Source organism: Schistocerca cancellata, chromosome 9, assembly GCF_023864275.1.
Source record: "Schistocerca cancellata isolate TAMUIC-IGC-003103 chromosome 9, iqSchCanc2.1, whole genome shotgun sequence".
In the NCBI taxonomy this organism is placed as follows: Eukaryota; Metazoa; Arthropoda; class Insecta; order Orthoptera; family Acrididae; genus Schistocerca; species Schistocerca cancellata.
This window is the reverse complement of record NC_064634.1, coordinates 12,089,867-12,105,672: the sequence shown is the minus strand read 5'-3', so window position 1 is coordinate 12,105,672 and position 15,806 is coordinate 12,089,867. Positions and strand designations below refer to the sequence as shown.

At 42.0% G+C, this 15,806-nt stretch overlaps 1 protein-coding gene across 2 annotated transcripts in view; it reads right to left on the bottom strand.

The window, feature by feature from the left end:
• Positions 1–15,806, bottom strand: part of LOC126101571 (protein argonaute-2-like) — a 317,714-nt gene that overhangs the window by 218,574 nt on the left and 83,334 nt on the right. The window lies entirely within an intron of this gene.

The window sequence follows — 15,806 nt, the reverse complement described above, 5'->3', positions numbered from 1 at the left end:
CACAAGTCTAATAATTAAGATGAGAAAATCAATTTAATTGGAAATTAATTAAATTCAGCATGACTTATGTACAAAGGCAGACACACTGACAGCATAATACATGTTGATAGGATAGTGGACACCGGTAACTAACTACACACACTATTGAGGTTCTCAGATTATTATTTTTTATTAATCATTTTTATTGTTTAATGTTAAATTTACCAAGTTTTTGCCCACAGTTTGAATTTCATCACAGATAAATAAATTCTGATTAAAGCAATGAAAATAGGAGATTAAATGTGACAAAAATAATATACAATTTGAAACTGCAAACCAAATAACAAAGATGGCGAGAACATACCATATTTTGTGGACTATAAGACGCTGCGGACTATAAGATGCACCTTAACTTTCAAGTAGTTTTTTTTAAAAATAACATTTTTACCATTTTTATTATTAGATTGCAAAACTAGACTAAAAAAAATTCTTAGTTTATAAAACTGAAATGACTTTTAAAATCCCTGAAAACCATCATCTGAGCTTTCTTCTTCTTCTTCTTCTTCTTCTTCTACTCTTGCCCTCTTCATATATAAAGATGGTCTTCACTGCCATCAAGAGCATTACTTATGCCACACTTCTTGAAAGATTTAACAATAATGGCTTCTCTCACTCTAAACCATTACGGTTTTATCCACGGATACATTTATTTGTAGGTCGTTTTAAAACTCCCTTCAACGTGAATTTCTGTTGGGTTGCAACCATCATCCACTTGCTCCATTCCTCTCTCATATGCGCTTCAGAAGGTTTATTTATCAAGACATCAGTTGTGAAGTATGTTCTCCCAGATTAACAGCAAGCTTTGTATTTCCCGGTCTCAATTTCCACTTCATAGAATTTTTCAAATTACTACTAAACTGATCTAGCACAAGAAGAGAACTTTTCTTTAATAAAGCACCTTTCCTTCTCTCACACATTCTGTTAATCCATAATTTCATACCAGCCTCATACACTCAAGCCTTGTCACAAACATGAACAACACCACCTGGTGTGTTTCAGAAGGTTTTGGATTTGTTTTGTGCTTGAAAATGATCATTGGATTAAGTTTAATATTGCCAGCACAACATGAAAGAACAACAGTGTAGTGTGTTTTTTCATGTCAACTTGTTATTACAGTTACAGTTTTAGCACTTTCATGGCAACTGCTCTGTTACTTGGCACATCAAATTCCAGAAGAGTTTCATCCATATTCACTATTTGGCTTAGTTCCACACTGATTTCCTTTGATGCTGAACAATAAAGCAATAGAAAGGTAACATTTTCTCTTCATACTCTTGTAGCATCTTTTAGATATTTTGGTTTAGATTCACATGCTACATCCATGATGCTTCATAAACCTGTAGCAGAACCAACTATACCCTTGAAGTCTGTTAAGTTTCACTATAAAGCTAGCTTTACAAGCATGTATTTGAATAATTTTTGTATTAATTCCATTGCCATTTTGATGGTGTCCTTGAATCCATTTCAATATGCCATCCATTTCAATATGCCATTTCCTAGTTTTCACCATTTTGCATTCAGTCCTCTATTTGTACATTTAATCTTCCTCTTTTTTCAGTTTTTCCTTACTAATCTACCAATTGAGAATGGGTTTTTTTTCTGTTGGTGGAGGTCCAAAATGCTGCTCAGCAGCTCTGTTTCCATGTCCTTCTGCATAAGCTATTACTTTCAATTTATAGCCCGCATCAAATGAATATCTTTTAGTTTTTTTCCATTATGAAAATACCAATTAACATAATATTGTACTGTCAGAGATAACACAAATCACTTTCAATTCAAGTTCACTGGCACTGTAGACTGTAATGATGCATTATAGCCTAGACAGTGTTCTGGGTTTATGACGGTGGGGCGGGAGAGAGACAGTGTTAGCAAGCTTGTGAATCCCCGCAACTCGTGTTTGCTGCATCAGTGCACTGCTGCTGCCAGTTGAATCCACTGTTGCCAGATAGAGAGAGGTTTCTTGTGGCATCGAACATATGGCCATTTTTAAGACTGGTGGGAATTTTAAATCAAACATTGGAAATTTTTACATTAATTTCGAGTGTAAGATGCACATGAATTTTGGAGGCAATTTTTTGAAGAAAAAATGTATCTTCTACTCCACAAAATATGGTAAACAATTTTTGCTGCTGAAAGCTGAAATTGTGAGCAATTAAACTCTAAACTGTGGCACTTAGAAATTATTATAATGCATGTTTCCGAAGTAGAATTTTAGCTTGCAGCTAATGGTGTGATCAGAATTTCAATTAAATGTATGTGTAAAAAGCTGTTAACTTATACTGATGATCACATAGGGGACCTGTGTGAGATCACGGGATGCACTTTTCATGGGTGGTTGGTTGGTTGGTCTAAAGTGGGGGGGGGGGGGGGGGGGGGGGGGGAGATGACCAAACTGCGAGGTCATCGGTCCCTTGTTCCCAGTAAAATAATTACACAAGGGAAAGAAGGAAAGAAAGGAGATGTACAGCACACTAACAGGAGAAAGGAAGAAGGACAACCAACAATACTATGGATGAAACAGGAAAAGAAAACCATAGAAAGAACCAAGAAACAGGTAGAAGGGGTAAAAACAAGAGAGCCGATGACCGTGGCTGGCCAACTGTGAGAATAAAAAGGAAAAGCCAACCACTCTGTGACACATTAAAACATCCACCCTGAAAGCATTAAAGTGGAGAACACAAAGGGACGAAGGATATGCGCTAAAACTTATATAGAATGATAAAACCCACGGTCACGTATAAAACATAAAACTAAATTAGCCGATGAGGCATTGTCAGCTAAAATTAATGGCAAAGAGTCCAGTAACTGAAATGTCTATCATAGAGCAGCCATAGAAGGACAGCTCACCAAATGTGGGCCACTGTCAGCCAGGCGCCGCACAGACACTGAGGCACAGGAGGCGGCCGTGCGTCGCCCGAGTGTGGTCAGTGCCGAGCCGGCAGAGAACCACGGAGCCCCTGCGAGAGGCCCACGTGCAGGAAAGCCACACATTCGTAGTCTCCTTAATGGTACGCAGTTTCTTGTGCGTGCTGGGGTTATGCCATTCCGTCTCCCAAAGCTGCGTAAGCTTGCGGCACAGTACTGAACGCAGGTCAGTTGCAGAGAAGCCGATCTCCAAAAGCAGTTTCCGCATAGCCCGTTTGGCCGATCCCTCGGCAAGTTCGCTGCCTGGGATTTCGACGTGACCTGGGGTCCGGACGAACACCACTTAATGACTGGACTGTTCCGGGGCATAGATGGACTCCTGGATGGTCGCTACCGAAGGATTACGAGGGTAGCCCTGGTCGATAGCTTGTAGGCTGCTCGAGGAGTCAGTACACAGAAGAAACGACTCCCCAGGGCATGAATAGATGTGCTCGAGAGCACGAGATACAGCCACCAGCTCGGCAGTGAAAACACTGCAGCCATCGGGCAAGGAATGCTGTTCAATATGTCTTCCGTGGACATACACAAAGTCGACACGAGCATCAGCCGTTACTCCGTCGTCATAAACCACTTCGTGGCCTCGGTACGTGTCAAGAATCCGGAGGAAGTGGCAGTGGAGAGCTGTGGGATAACTGAGTTCTTAGGGCCAAGTGAAAGGTCCAGGCGAAGCCACAGCCTAGGTGTACACCGTGGAGGTGTACGTGAATGGACCTAAAGTATAGGTGGTAAAGGCAAGGACTCCAGTTCAGAAAGAAGGGATTGGATGTGAACTGCAATTGGAAGCCATGACCTGGGCCGCCAATGCGGGAGATGAACTCCTGCTGGTGGGAAAATGAGACGGTGTGTAACAACAACGACTCTGTACTACTGTACATATGAGTAATTCTCTTCATCTTATTTTACGATAAACTTGTGTAATTGATGTTCTGATTTCATTTCTTTTTGTTTCATGCCATTATGTTAAGAAAACTGTAAATAAGTTTCAATGTGAATATTAATGTTTATGTCAAATGTCAAGTGATATTGCAATAGAATTGAAATGTAACAAATGTTGAGACTGCTGTAAGATGTTTAAAATTGTAACTGTGTGTCTGGTCCATACGTAGGTAATGTATAATGTATAATGCCAAACCTCGGGTAAATACACAGTTTGTCAGGGGGCAGAAAAGGTGGATGGCAGGCGAGCGTGGGAAAATGCACGCGCACTGCATGGCACAACGGGCACAGTAGTAGTTGGAGTTTGGCACTGGTTTGAGCAACACCTTCTGGAGCGAGGAGGCTCTCCTGTAAGACATAGCTCCACTGAGCCTCGGGTATGCCGTTCCACTGCCCACACAGCATGGCAAAATTCCATAGGTGCCTCGCCATCTTGCCGCCCGCCAACTGCCACATCGATACTAGCAGGTTGAAACTTTTAGTACTGTATTCGTATTGATCAGAGAGTGAACTGTGTTTGTTTGGTGCAATAATAATCTAAATTTTACCAGAACTTTTCCATCATTTAATTATCCTCGCAACTAACCTAGACAGGGTCCTTTCCAAACGCTGTGCAATCCGAGAGTCCCAAAGCAAAAATTAAAAATTGTGTTAATAATAATTATTTGCAGAACTAGCTATATTACAATGGTGTTTAAAGAAATGTTTTTTTTATGAACCAGTAAATGAATAGCGAAGGTCTAACAAAGTCGAAAGATAACTTTAGTATTGATATAGTAATTAAGTTTATTATTTCGAGAGAGATTTAAAGCCATTTAAATGAGCAGTAAAATAGATGAAAAGAGTAGTAACATATATTGGAAATCTTGAATGAATAATAAATTGAGTAATCATTTTTTTTAAATACAGCGATAATAACAGTTTCAGGGTCCCTCTCTCATTCATTTGAATTCTGAAGTGTTTTAAATTGGTTTGACCAGCAAAAGTTAAAGTCAATAAAAAGCCAAAATTTATCAGTGTTTTATCTTTATCAAAATTGACATTTTGTGTGTGGCATGAAAGTACAATTTCTAGGGTAACCTATGCCCGATTTTAATCAGATTAATAGACAGTATAAAGTTTTGTAGTAAACATTATAGTGTACTGTTATGTATTCATGACTTTCCGTATCAGTACAGAACGTGAAACTATCAGTTCAATAGATTTTCTGGTTCTAAAATTCTACTATATTATGCAGTGTTACAACTTGGTTGTTTTGCATGAATAACTGGTACAGGGAAGAAACTCAGTTAACGCCTAATTAGGCTGGCGACTGTATTATTGTCACATTGGTAGCATCTTCTGGTTTGCTTTTGGTCCATCCTGACGTGTGATTGCATTTCGAACTTACTTGACGGATCATTGTTATTACAGAGTGGATGTAAGTCTGATTTGCCACCATTCAGGTACACGCAATCGATATCTACGCGAAAATCCTTTCTCGTAAGGTAAATCCCGCTCAGTTACCATAGCACAGGCTTTAACGAGTACTGTGTCAGGGATTACAGGTGATTCGGATGCACAGGAGAACTATGAACGTGTGCAATGTAACTGGCCAGCAGTCGTGCGTGCCTAACCTGCAATGGAGGGACTCCAGCCTCCACCAGGACACTGGTCACCAGACTCATTCTAAAAGCTCCTGTCGCTAGGCGAATGCCACAGTGGTGCACTGAGTCGAGTAAACGCAACGCTGGGGGTGCTACCGAACCATAAACCAGATTCCCATAGTCAAGGTGGGATTCATCAAGAGCTCTGTAGAGCTGCAGCAGCATACAGCGATCTGCACCCCGGTTGGTGCTGCTCAGGCAGCAGAGGGCATTCAAGTGCTGCCAACACTTCTGCTTAAGCTGACGAAGGTGAGGAAGCCAAGTCAATCGGGTGTCAAAAACCAATCATAAGAAATGATATGTCTCCAATACAGTGAGTGGATCATCATTAAGGTAAAATTCTGGTTCTGGATAAATGGTACAACACCAACAGAAGTGCATAACACATGACTTTGTGGTGGAAAACTGGAAACCGTGGGATAGAGCCCATGACTGCACCTTGTGGACGGCTCCCTGTAGGCACTGCTCAGCAACACCAGTACTGGAGGAGCAGTACGAAATGCAGAAGTCGTCGGAATACAGAGAAGGTGAGACCGAATGCCCTACAGCTGCTGCTAGACCATTAATAGCAACTAAAAATAGAGAGATACTCAATACGGAGCCCTGCGGAACGACATTCTCCTGAAAATGGGGGGAACTATGGGACGCAAGTATGGAGCGACAGGAAGTTTTGGATAAAAACTGGGAGCTGGCCCCTGAGACCGCACTTATACAGTGTGGCAAGGATATGATGTCGCCAGGTGGTGTCGTACGCTTTTCGCTAACCAAAAATATGGCAACCGGATGTTGGCATCTGGAAAAGGTTGTTTGGATGGCAGACTCAAGATTATCAGTGGTAGAGTGAACCTGGCAGAAGCCGCCCTGACATGGAGCCAGTAGGCCACGTGACTCCAGGACCCAACCCGGGACACACCATACGTTCCAGCAGCTTACAAACAACGTTGGTGAGGCTGATGGGCCGATAGCTATCCACATCAAGCAGTTTTTATTGGGTTTGTTTACCAGAATGATGGTGCTCTCCCACCACTGCAATGGAAAGACATCATCACACCAGATACGGTTGAACATGACAAGGAGATTCCGCTTGTAGTCAGATGAGAGATGTTTAATCATCTGACTGTGGATCCAATCTGGCCCATGAGCTATGTCGGGGCAATGTGCAAGGGCACCGAGGAGCTCCCGCTGTAAATGGGGTGTTATAGGATTCACTGCGGCGTGTAGTGAATGAGAGGACTTTCCCTTCCGGCCTCCGTTTGAGAGTGCGAAAGGCTGGGGGTTAATTCTACAACATAGAGGCTCGAGCAAAGTGCTGGGCAATCGCGTTTGCATCAGTACATAACTCGCCATTTATGGTAACACATAGGGGAACAACTGCTGGGGTCTGGTACCAGAAACACGTTGTACCTTTGCCTAGACTTGGGAAGGTGATGTATGGCACCCAATGATCGAGACATATCTCTCCCAACATTCCTGCTTCCGTCGTTTGATAAGTTGGCGAATGCAAGCACGGAGCCTTTAAAGGTTATGAGGTGCTCCAGGGAAGATATACATTGCAGACAGTTATTTTCTGTGCCATCCTTGTTCTGACAGTCACAGCTTCAAGAGGGGTTTTAAGGGGCACAGTGTCACTGCAGACTGAGTTTAGGACATAAACGCAAACTCCACCTGACACTCGATTATAGTCGCTAAGGTTCCTGTAATATCACTTACAGCAACAGAGGGCAGGGGTCCGCATTGCTGGGAACCAGGTTTCCTGGAGGGCAATGCAGATAGCAGGTTTAGAGCTTAACAGTTGCTGTAGCTCAGCCAGGTGGTGGAAAAAACCGCTGCGATTCCACTGGAGGATGACGTCATCATGAGACTGGGAAGGCATGGAACATTCAATGAGGCAGTTTTCGCCTCAGGGTCACCTGCTGCCACTCACATTTTGCCTGAGCAGTCTATATCCATTGTGTCTGAGGGCCCGGTGAGATCTAGATCTTCAGCAGACACCAGAACCTGCACCTCATCCGCAGATGCAGAGCTTGCATGTAGCGATGGTGTGGGTGCCAACGCAATTCCCTTGGTCTTGGGGACCTTCTTTCTGAATTTCTCTTGCTGCTCCTTGGGTTTCCTTTTCTGGGAGGACTTCACTGATTCAGTCTCCAGGAATGACAATGAGCATGAAGCCCTATGACCAGCTGCTGTTGGGCTCTTCAGCCACTGGCTGATGTCATCTTTCCCACAAGCAGAAACCTGGGAAAGGAGTGACCCAAGGGACCCCATCCTACGGAGCGGTGCCGAAGAAGACTTACACTTCTCCTGGCCAGTGTTGGGGACTGATATCCTCAATGGTTGGCGGGGGTGTTGCTCCTGAAGCAGGTGGTGCGGAAGCAACAGGGAGGGAAGTGCCCCCCCCCCCCCCCCCAATCAAGGGGGCAGGTGTAGTCATCTGGTTCTGAAAGGCGACAGGAATGTGAGGAACTGATGGGGTGACAACTGTTCTCGTAGCGGTGGCGTAAGAGGTCATAGCCACCGGGTGTAGGCGCTCAAATTTCCTTTTAGTCTCAATGTAGGTCAGTCGGTCCAGGTTCTTATATTCCATGATTTTCCTCTCTTTCTGTAAAATCCTGTAGTCTGGCGAGCAAGGTGAATGATGTTCTCTGCAGTTGACACAGATGGGAGGTGGGGCACATGGAGTATTGGGATGTGATAGACATCCACAATCTCGACATGTAATGTTGGAAGTACAGCAGGAAGACATTTGGCTGAACTTCCAGCACTTAAAGCACCGCATCAGGGGAGGGATATATGGCTTGACATCACAACAGTAGACCATCACCTCGATCTTGTCGGGCAATTTGTCACCCTCGAAGCCCAAGATGAAGGCACTGGTGGCAACCTGATTATCCCTCGGACCCTGATGGATGTGCTGGGCGAAACGAACACCTCGCCGCTCTAAACTGGCGTGCAGCTCGTCGTCAAGACTGCAAAAGAAGGTGGCTATGGAATATAATATCCTGGACCATATTTAAGCTCTTATGGGGCATGATGGTAACAGAAACATCCCCCAAATTGTCACAAGCCATAATACATGTGACTGGGCAGAGGATGCTGTTTTTATCAAGACTGACACAAAGCGCATTTTGGACAAGCCCTCCACCTCCCCAAACTTGTCCTCCAAATGTTGCACAAAAAACTGAGGCTTCACGGACATGAAAGATTCCCCATAACTCTCGTACATACAAGGTACCACGGCAAATAAGTTTCACTGCCATCCTTAGCCTAGGGTTCCTCTCATGGTGTGGCCAGGGAGGGGAATGATTTGGGGTCATATTTCTTAGCATTGAAGTTAGACTTTGCCTGTTTAGAGACTGCTAGCAGTGGACCAGCAGCGAGAGATGATGTACTACACTTCATCGCATGTCATCCACACTGATGCCACCCACCCAGACCGGGGGCCCTCCCAACAGGTGCCACCCAGCCTCAGCAAGGGCGACTTGGCAGGATGGCCACTACCGTGAGTCCCAATGCCCCACAGAGATGGGCATCTATTCCATGCCATACGTGTGGAGTTAACGTCTCAGTCATCAGCAGAGTGATCCCTGTGTTGTCAGGGGGCTACAAGCAACAGGGTACATGGCAGCCCCACCACAACAAATTGGCTACCACGCTGGATATGAGGTGCTAAGAAGTCCACGGTCACCGTCAACGCAGAAAGCGACACTGCATAGTGCAAGGAGGAAAACGCATCCAGGAAGGTGTCCTCGCCCAAGAGATGGAGAACGAGTGGGACTGAAGTGCAATGACGAGAAAGTAGGCTTAAGATCTCAATGCACGATGAACACGATGCACCATATAAGGCGCCGTTACCCAATTGGCTCACTCTTTGGGAAAACTTAGATTGAGGTCAAATCCGACAGGGGACCATCACATAAAGGTTGAAACATATGAAACTCCTTTTAGTCGCCTCTTACTACAGGCAGGAATACCTCGGGCCTATTCTAAACCGGACCTGCAGGGGGAGTTCATGAGTGGGACGTGTTAGGAATTAGAGAGGGGGATAGTTTTTGCAGAGGGTGATCGAAGCTTTAAAATGTCTGAGGCCAGATTCCTGGTTATTTGTTCAGTCAGAATTCGGTGCTCAGTATGTCAGTGTTTGGTCTGTCTGGTTTTTGAGGTCTGATGGTCAGTATTTGGAGTTAGTTTCTGACACAGTCACAATACTTAAAATTATCCTGGCTCAGTTTGGACTCTGACATTTTTTTTAGTGTGCCACAGCAGTTAGTGGAAATGCTATTTGAATTTCATAGCTAATCAAAATACAGGAACATTTAACTGTTGTGTCAGTTACCTAGCTGCGAGTGAGGATATTTACTTGTAATTTGTAGATGCGAACACAGACTGGTGTTTTTCCAGCTAGTTTACATTCATTAAATTTATGGCGCACTGTTATCCACCACTGGGGGCTCGAGTTGCATCATTTTTTGCTCCACAGTAACTTGAGTTGATGAACAGAGAATAACAATGGGTGTTGACTGGACAATAAATTTGATTTGAGAAAATTTAGATCACTTGTAGTTGCTTTAGGGATTTAAAATCTGCGCCAGGTGAGCAGAAACATAAACCCAAGCATTTTTTGCCATAATTTGTGTCACAACTGGGAGACTGTCCAGGTAGTAGCTTACTAGGCCACTTGACCTGAAGTTTAGGTTGAATAGATAGTGACGAAATGTTAAGAGTAGTGCCACGAGCATCTTTATTTTTCCTTCATTCACATATATGCAAATGCGTTTCAGTTGCTGCAGCAGCAGAGCCACACCAAGATCTTCACCAGCAAAAGGTAGCAGCTACACAGAGTTCTTCAATAACACATTGAGATCTTTACCAGTGCCAAAGCAGTTACATGCCACAGTCTTCAACAGCACGTGGGAAACATGCTCCGAGCCATGAGGGTCACTGGGCTTTCTGACTCACCACAACGTTGGTCACACTGCACCATCAGCCACTGACACAAGTAGCAGCATGGCGGGAGCCAAAAGCAAAGTTAAGTGGAAACAGCAATTGTGTTTGCCTCGTTGTCACAGTCTGTTAGCCATGGCTGAGAAAATTACAAAGTTACCACATGAGGGTGACCCTGAACAGTTAAGAAGTGAAATAAGAAACTGTAGCAGTCAGAGGGAGAATTACGACAAAATTATTTAATTGGATAGATAAAAGATCCACTCACCAAGCAGCAGCAGAACACTGTTGTAATTGGCAAGCTTTTGGAGTCAGTGACTCCTTCTTCAGGCAGAAGTGTTGGAGGGACTGGATGAAGGGTGAAGGAGGAGGACTGGAGTGGTCTAGGAAAAGGGGTAGATTTTGAGAAAGCCACCCAGAACCGCGGGTCAGGGGAGACTTACCGTACAAGATGAGAAAGAACAACTTGCAATTCTGGGTGACTTTTCCAAAATCTACCCATTTTCCTAGACTTCTCAGTCCTTTTCCTTCACCCTTCTTTCTTCCCCTTCAACCCTTTTGCCTGAAGAAGGAGCCACCGGCTCCAAAAAGCTTGCCAATTACAAAAGTCTTTTACGAGTGTGTTTTGCCACCATTTGTTGAATAGATTTTTTAACTATCCAGTTAAATAACTTGGATAACAGTAGGGAATTTTAAAGTGCAAAAGCAATTTATTAAGGGGAAGTTGGGAGGGTTACATGTGATAATGAAATCAAAATAAAGAATTTAAGAATCACATTAAAAGTGATGATGAGACCTCTCAAGGGCTATTGAAGGGGATCAGCAATAAAGTAGATGCTGTACACAAAAATTTGGAGGATCAGAATAGTGCAGTGCAGAAGGATTTGGAGTAGATGATGGATGCTATGCACAGGGGATGTGTTGGGCAGCCAAGAGAAGCCAAAAGTTATACTGACAGCAGTGTCTGAAAATGTAGACATGATGAAACAGGGACTAGAGAATGAAGCAGAAGTTAGGGAGAAAGAAATCACATCTGTTAGGGTTCATTAAGCAATGTGGCTATGAGTCATGGAGGAGCAGTGGTTTCACAGTTTGTGGTGATCCCCAGGATATAAATTTTTGACGGGTGGAGTAATTACCATGTGATCAATTTGATCACCTCACGTACGGATTGTTTCATCGAGGTTACAGCTGATGAAGTGAAAGTTAAATTTGTAAGTTAGCAGTTAGATGGAAGTGTGTAAAAGTGAGTGGATCAGATTGTTGGTGCATTTTGTGATTACGCCACATTTGAAGCACTGCTGCTTAACAAATGTTGGGGTGTGGGGAAGCAGGTGCACCGGCTCAATGCTTTTGTCAACCAGCCATACCGACAACCTTGGCAACTTGTCCAAATTTTGCAAAGCAGAGCTGCAAATGTTCATGCACTTAGGTGAGACACTGGGCATAACAACGGAAATTTCAACTCTAAAGAGGCAGCTGCCAGATTACTTGCAATGGATCTTGTGCACACCCTCACAGAGAGTGCTGGGGGGGAGGGGGGGGGGGGGAGGTCCTTGATTTTATAGAGGGTTAGACAGAGCCATGCACTACTGAAGTAGTGGTGCCAAGCACAACTGAAGTAGTGGTGCTAATAGCCAGAGGAATTTCAGGAACAACAAAAATTGGAATGATGTGCAGAATGTTGATAGGAAGCAGTTTCAGCAAGATTTGGCAGCACTATCACTGGTGATCAGGTAATTTTTATCATATTCAGCAGCAGATGGTGATTGCAATTCAAATGTTCATGTGGGATGTGCTGAGGTCATTCCAGAATTATTTTACGCAGCTTGCATGCAGGAAATGGAACCCGTCGCAGCTGAATCTTAAGTCGGGAGTGCGATGAGTGTAGTGTGTTCGGACATATTTTCTACTGACAAGCAACAGATGCCAGCAGATTCTATTACAGATGCAATGAGTGGCATGCCGTGGCCTGATTGACAGAGGAATTATTTTGATATTGCAGACTGTCATGACAGCTTTCAAACGTTTGTCATTGTTAATGATGAATGACTAATTGCTGTCAGAAGTGTAAATTTGGATCGGATCAGTAAGGAAGAGTGTGAATTTGAGCCTAATGACTTTGTTTCCCAAGCTAAATGATTAGTTTGTTGGCTCCACAAATGTGGGCAACAGAAAAGTTTAGTGATGCAAGGAAGTTATGTGGTTTGAGTGAGAGTCAGCCTACATTTCACACTGCCTTTGCTAAGATATTCAATAACAAAGTTCGTGTAGAACCTACATATGAGCCTTGTGTAAATACTTTGTGTACTGATAGCTTCAAAGAAACAGAGAGCTCTGTTGGCAGAAATAGAGTTGCAAAGGGACTGTGTGGATCAAGTTCAACCACTCATAAATGTAGCAGTTAATAATGTAGCAGTTGACTGTCTCATAGACTCTGAGAGTGAGGTGTGTTGCATCCCAGAGCAATTTTTAATAACTTTAAGAGAAGGAGATGGTAGCTTACTCTGTATCCAGCATTAAAATGAAAACAGCCACTGGAGGATATAATATAGGCAAATAAATAATGAAGTAATATTTGAAGTTAAGATCGATGGAACGATTTTTCTTCAAGTTTAATCGTTGCACCAAATTTACGTACGAATATTTTGATGAGGATGGATTTTCTACCCAGATATGGGTTGCAATATTTGTTTCAAGCAAAGGTTCAAGTAAATAAATCTTGTAGTGAACAGAAAGCAATTTAGATTCAAAGGGCCACTTGCAGGAGAGAATACGGTAGCATGTGTTCACACAGTTAAAAGGTCAGAATCAAACTTAGTGTGTTTAATAATTTTTTGTGTGTTCATTTGCATGTAAAAAAGTTATTAAAACTTCAAATTAATGTTGGCGTATGGAGGTGGGCTTCTGTTTAAACTGTGTATTTTACGATGTTTTAATACATATGATTTAGGAAAATACTAGTGTATGTAGAGCTATTACTGTTGGAGTCTGTTTATTTGCATTGAAACGCATTATTCTTGGTAAGATGAAATTTTCTCAAGTGCACAGTGTTGTGATTGTTGCTCTTTTGTAGTGAAGATTCAGATCACAGTCACCAGTGTGTCAGTTTTTTTTTTTTTTTTTTACCATGGCTGCTCTGGTGTTTGTTTCCTCTTGCTACTATTTTTCTATTGTATTGGTTTGGTCTACCAAGGGGAATTTGAATAGCTTTATCTTTGGGGAAGTACAAAAAATTGTTTTTCAGGCAGTTGACTGGGTTCAATTATTTCTTTATGAGGATATTGTCTGGCTGGCAAGGTATCACAACACTGCAGTGCTGGTTCCACTACGTATGTTACCATTAAAAGAAGATTCACCCAAAGGACTTCCACAGCAAGTTGTTCATTATGCTATGTGTCTCAAATGTGTGTGTAGTGTTGTGATTGTTTTGCAAATTTTGAACTAGTGTAGAGTACCACTAATGATAAACTAAAAGACCGAAAAAACACATCATGCCAAGAATTTTTTTTAAAATTCATTATTATGTTATGTTCTATCTGCTCATTCAGAGTGCAGACACTGAAATGACAATACAATACACTGTCCATCTGATGAAATGTATTTGCTTACAGAATGTTACTCATGACACATGAACAGACAAACATTTAGATTAGTTTGTTTTTTATGTTTTATTACTAAAACTTGTGGGTCAACAAATTTTAAACTGCTACATTTGCAAATTTAATTGTTAGCTTTTAATGCACCACACATGCTGTTCATAACCAAGTGCAGAATTTTACTCCCTATTTGCACATGCTTTATTCTTGCTGAATATTTGTGCGCTTCCTCGGGAGGATCATTTTTTGTTGGTGTTACTAAATTTAACTCATTCACTGCATGAGATATAAGTTAATTAGAGATAACGTCACACCACAAGTTGTTTCAGCATAGTGCTTCATTTGTATCACACGTGCACGGCTCTCATGAGATGACTTTGCGCCTCTCGTTGGTTTACAGGTGTGAGGGGGACGGGGTGGGGGCAAAGGGGTATACTGCTCACAATTCAGTGCCTCACTTCTGCTGAGTGGAGTACAGATCACTTACCTAATCACATCAAAAGTCTGACAGATAGCCATGTAGCATTTAAAAGGAAATTAAAAGAATTTCTTAATCGCAACTCCTTCTACTCATTAGATGAATTTTAGGATGTAGTAAGTGGGTAACTTCCCCACAGGCCATTGGAAAGTTTCAATTGCTTTGTAATCATCTGCACATAAGCAGTGCAAACTATGGTAGGTAAAGAGACGCATCAGGTATTATGTGAAAGAGGGTTGAGTTACACATCTAATGATATAAAGATGTCATCTGAGAGTTTTTTATAAAAGAAGTTACAGAGACAAATAGGAGTTATTTATGAAGTATGCAATTTCTCATTTAAAATGTAATTCAACACCAAAGAGACTGAGCATTCAAATTATTGTTTTTAATGAGAGGCATCAACCAAGGTAATCATATGACCCATAACTCTGATGAGAGAATCCATTTAATTGGAAATTAATTCAATTCAGGATAATTTACACACAAAGAGAGATACAATGATAGCATGGCAGTATGTGCTGGCAGCAGATACTGGTAACTCCACACACTATTTGCATTGTAAGATTGTTATTTTTATTAACCATTTGTATTGTTTAATGTTAAATTTACCAAGTTTTTGCCCATAGTTTGAATTTCATCAAGGATATATAAATTCTGATGATAGCAATGAAAATAGAAGGCAAAATCGGATGACAATGATATGGCATTTGTAAGTGCAAACTAAATAAATAAAGATGCCTCAAGCATAAACAATTTTCGCCACTGAAAGCCCAAATTGTGAATAATTAAGCTCTAATTTATGGAATAACTATGATACTTAGTCAAGTTTCTCATGGTCTGTCTGCCTCTTTGGTTGGTATTTGGCAGTTGCTCTGTCGATGTTTGCATGTGTGTAAGAGAGTCTGGCTTTTGAGGTCTTTCGGTCAATATTTGGGCTTAGTTTCTGGCACAGTCACAGGACAGAATTATTCTGACTCAGTTTGGACTCTGATAGTCCCTTTTTTAGTGTGCCACAGTAATTAGTGGAAATGTTATTTGAATTTCATATCTAATCAACATACAGTATCATTAATTGTCATGTCAGTTAGCTAGCTCTGAATGACAATATTTATTTGTAATTTCTAGGTGTGAACACGGATTGGTGTTTTTAAGCTAGTTTATATTTATTAAATTTATAGTGGATTATTAACCACCACGGGGCCTTGAATCTTATCATTCTATGCTGCACAATAACTTGTG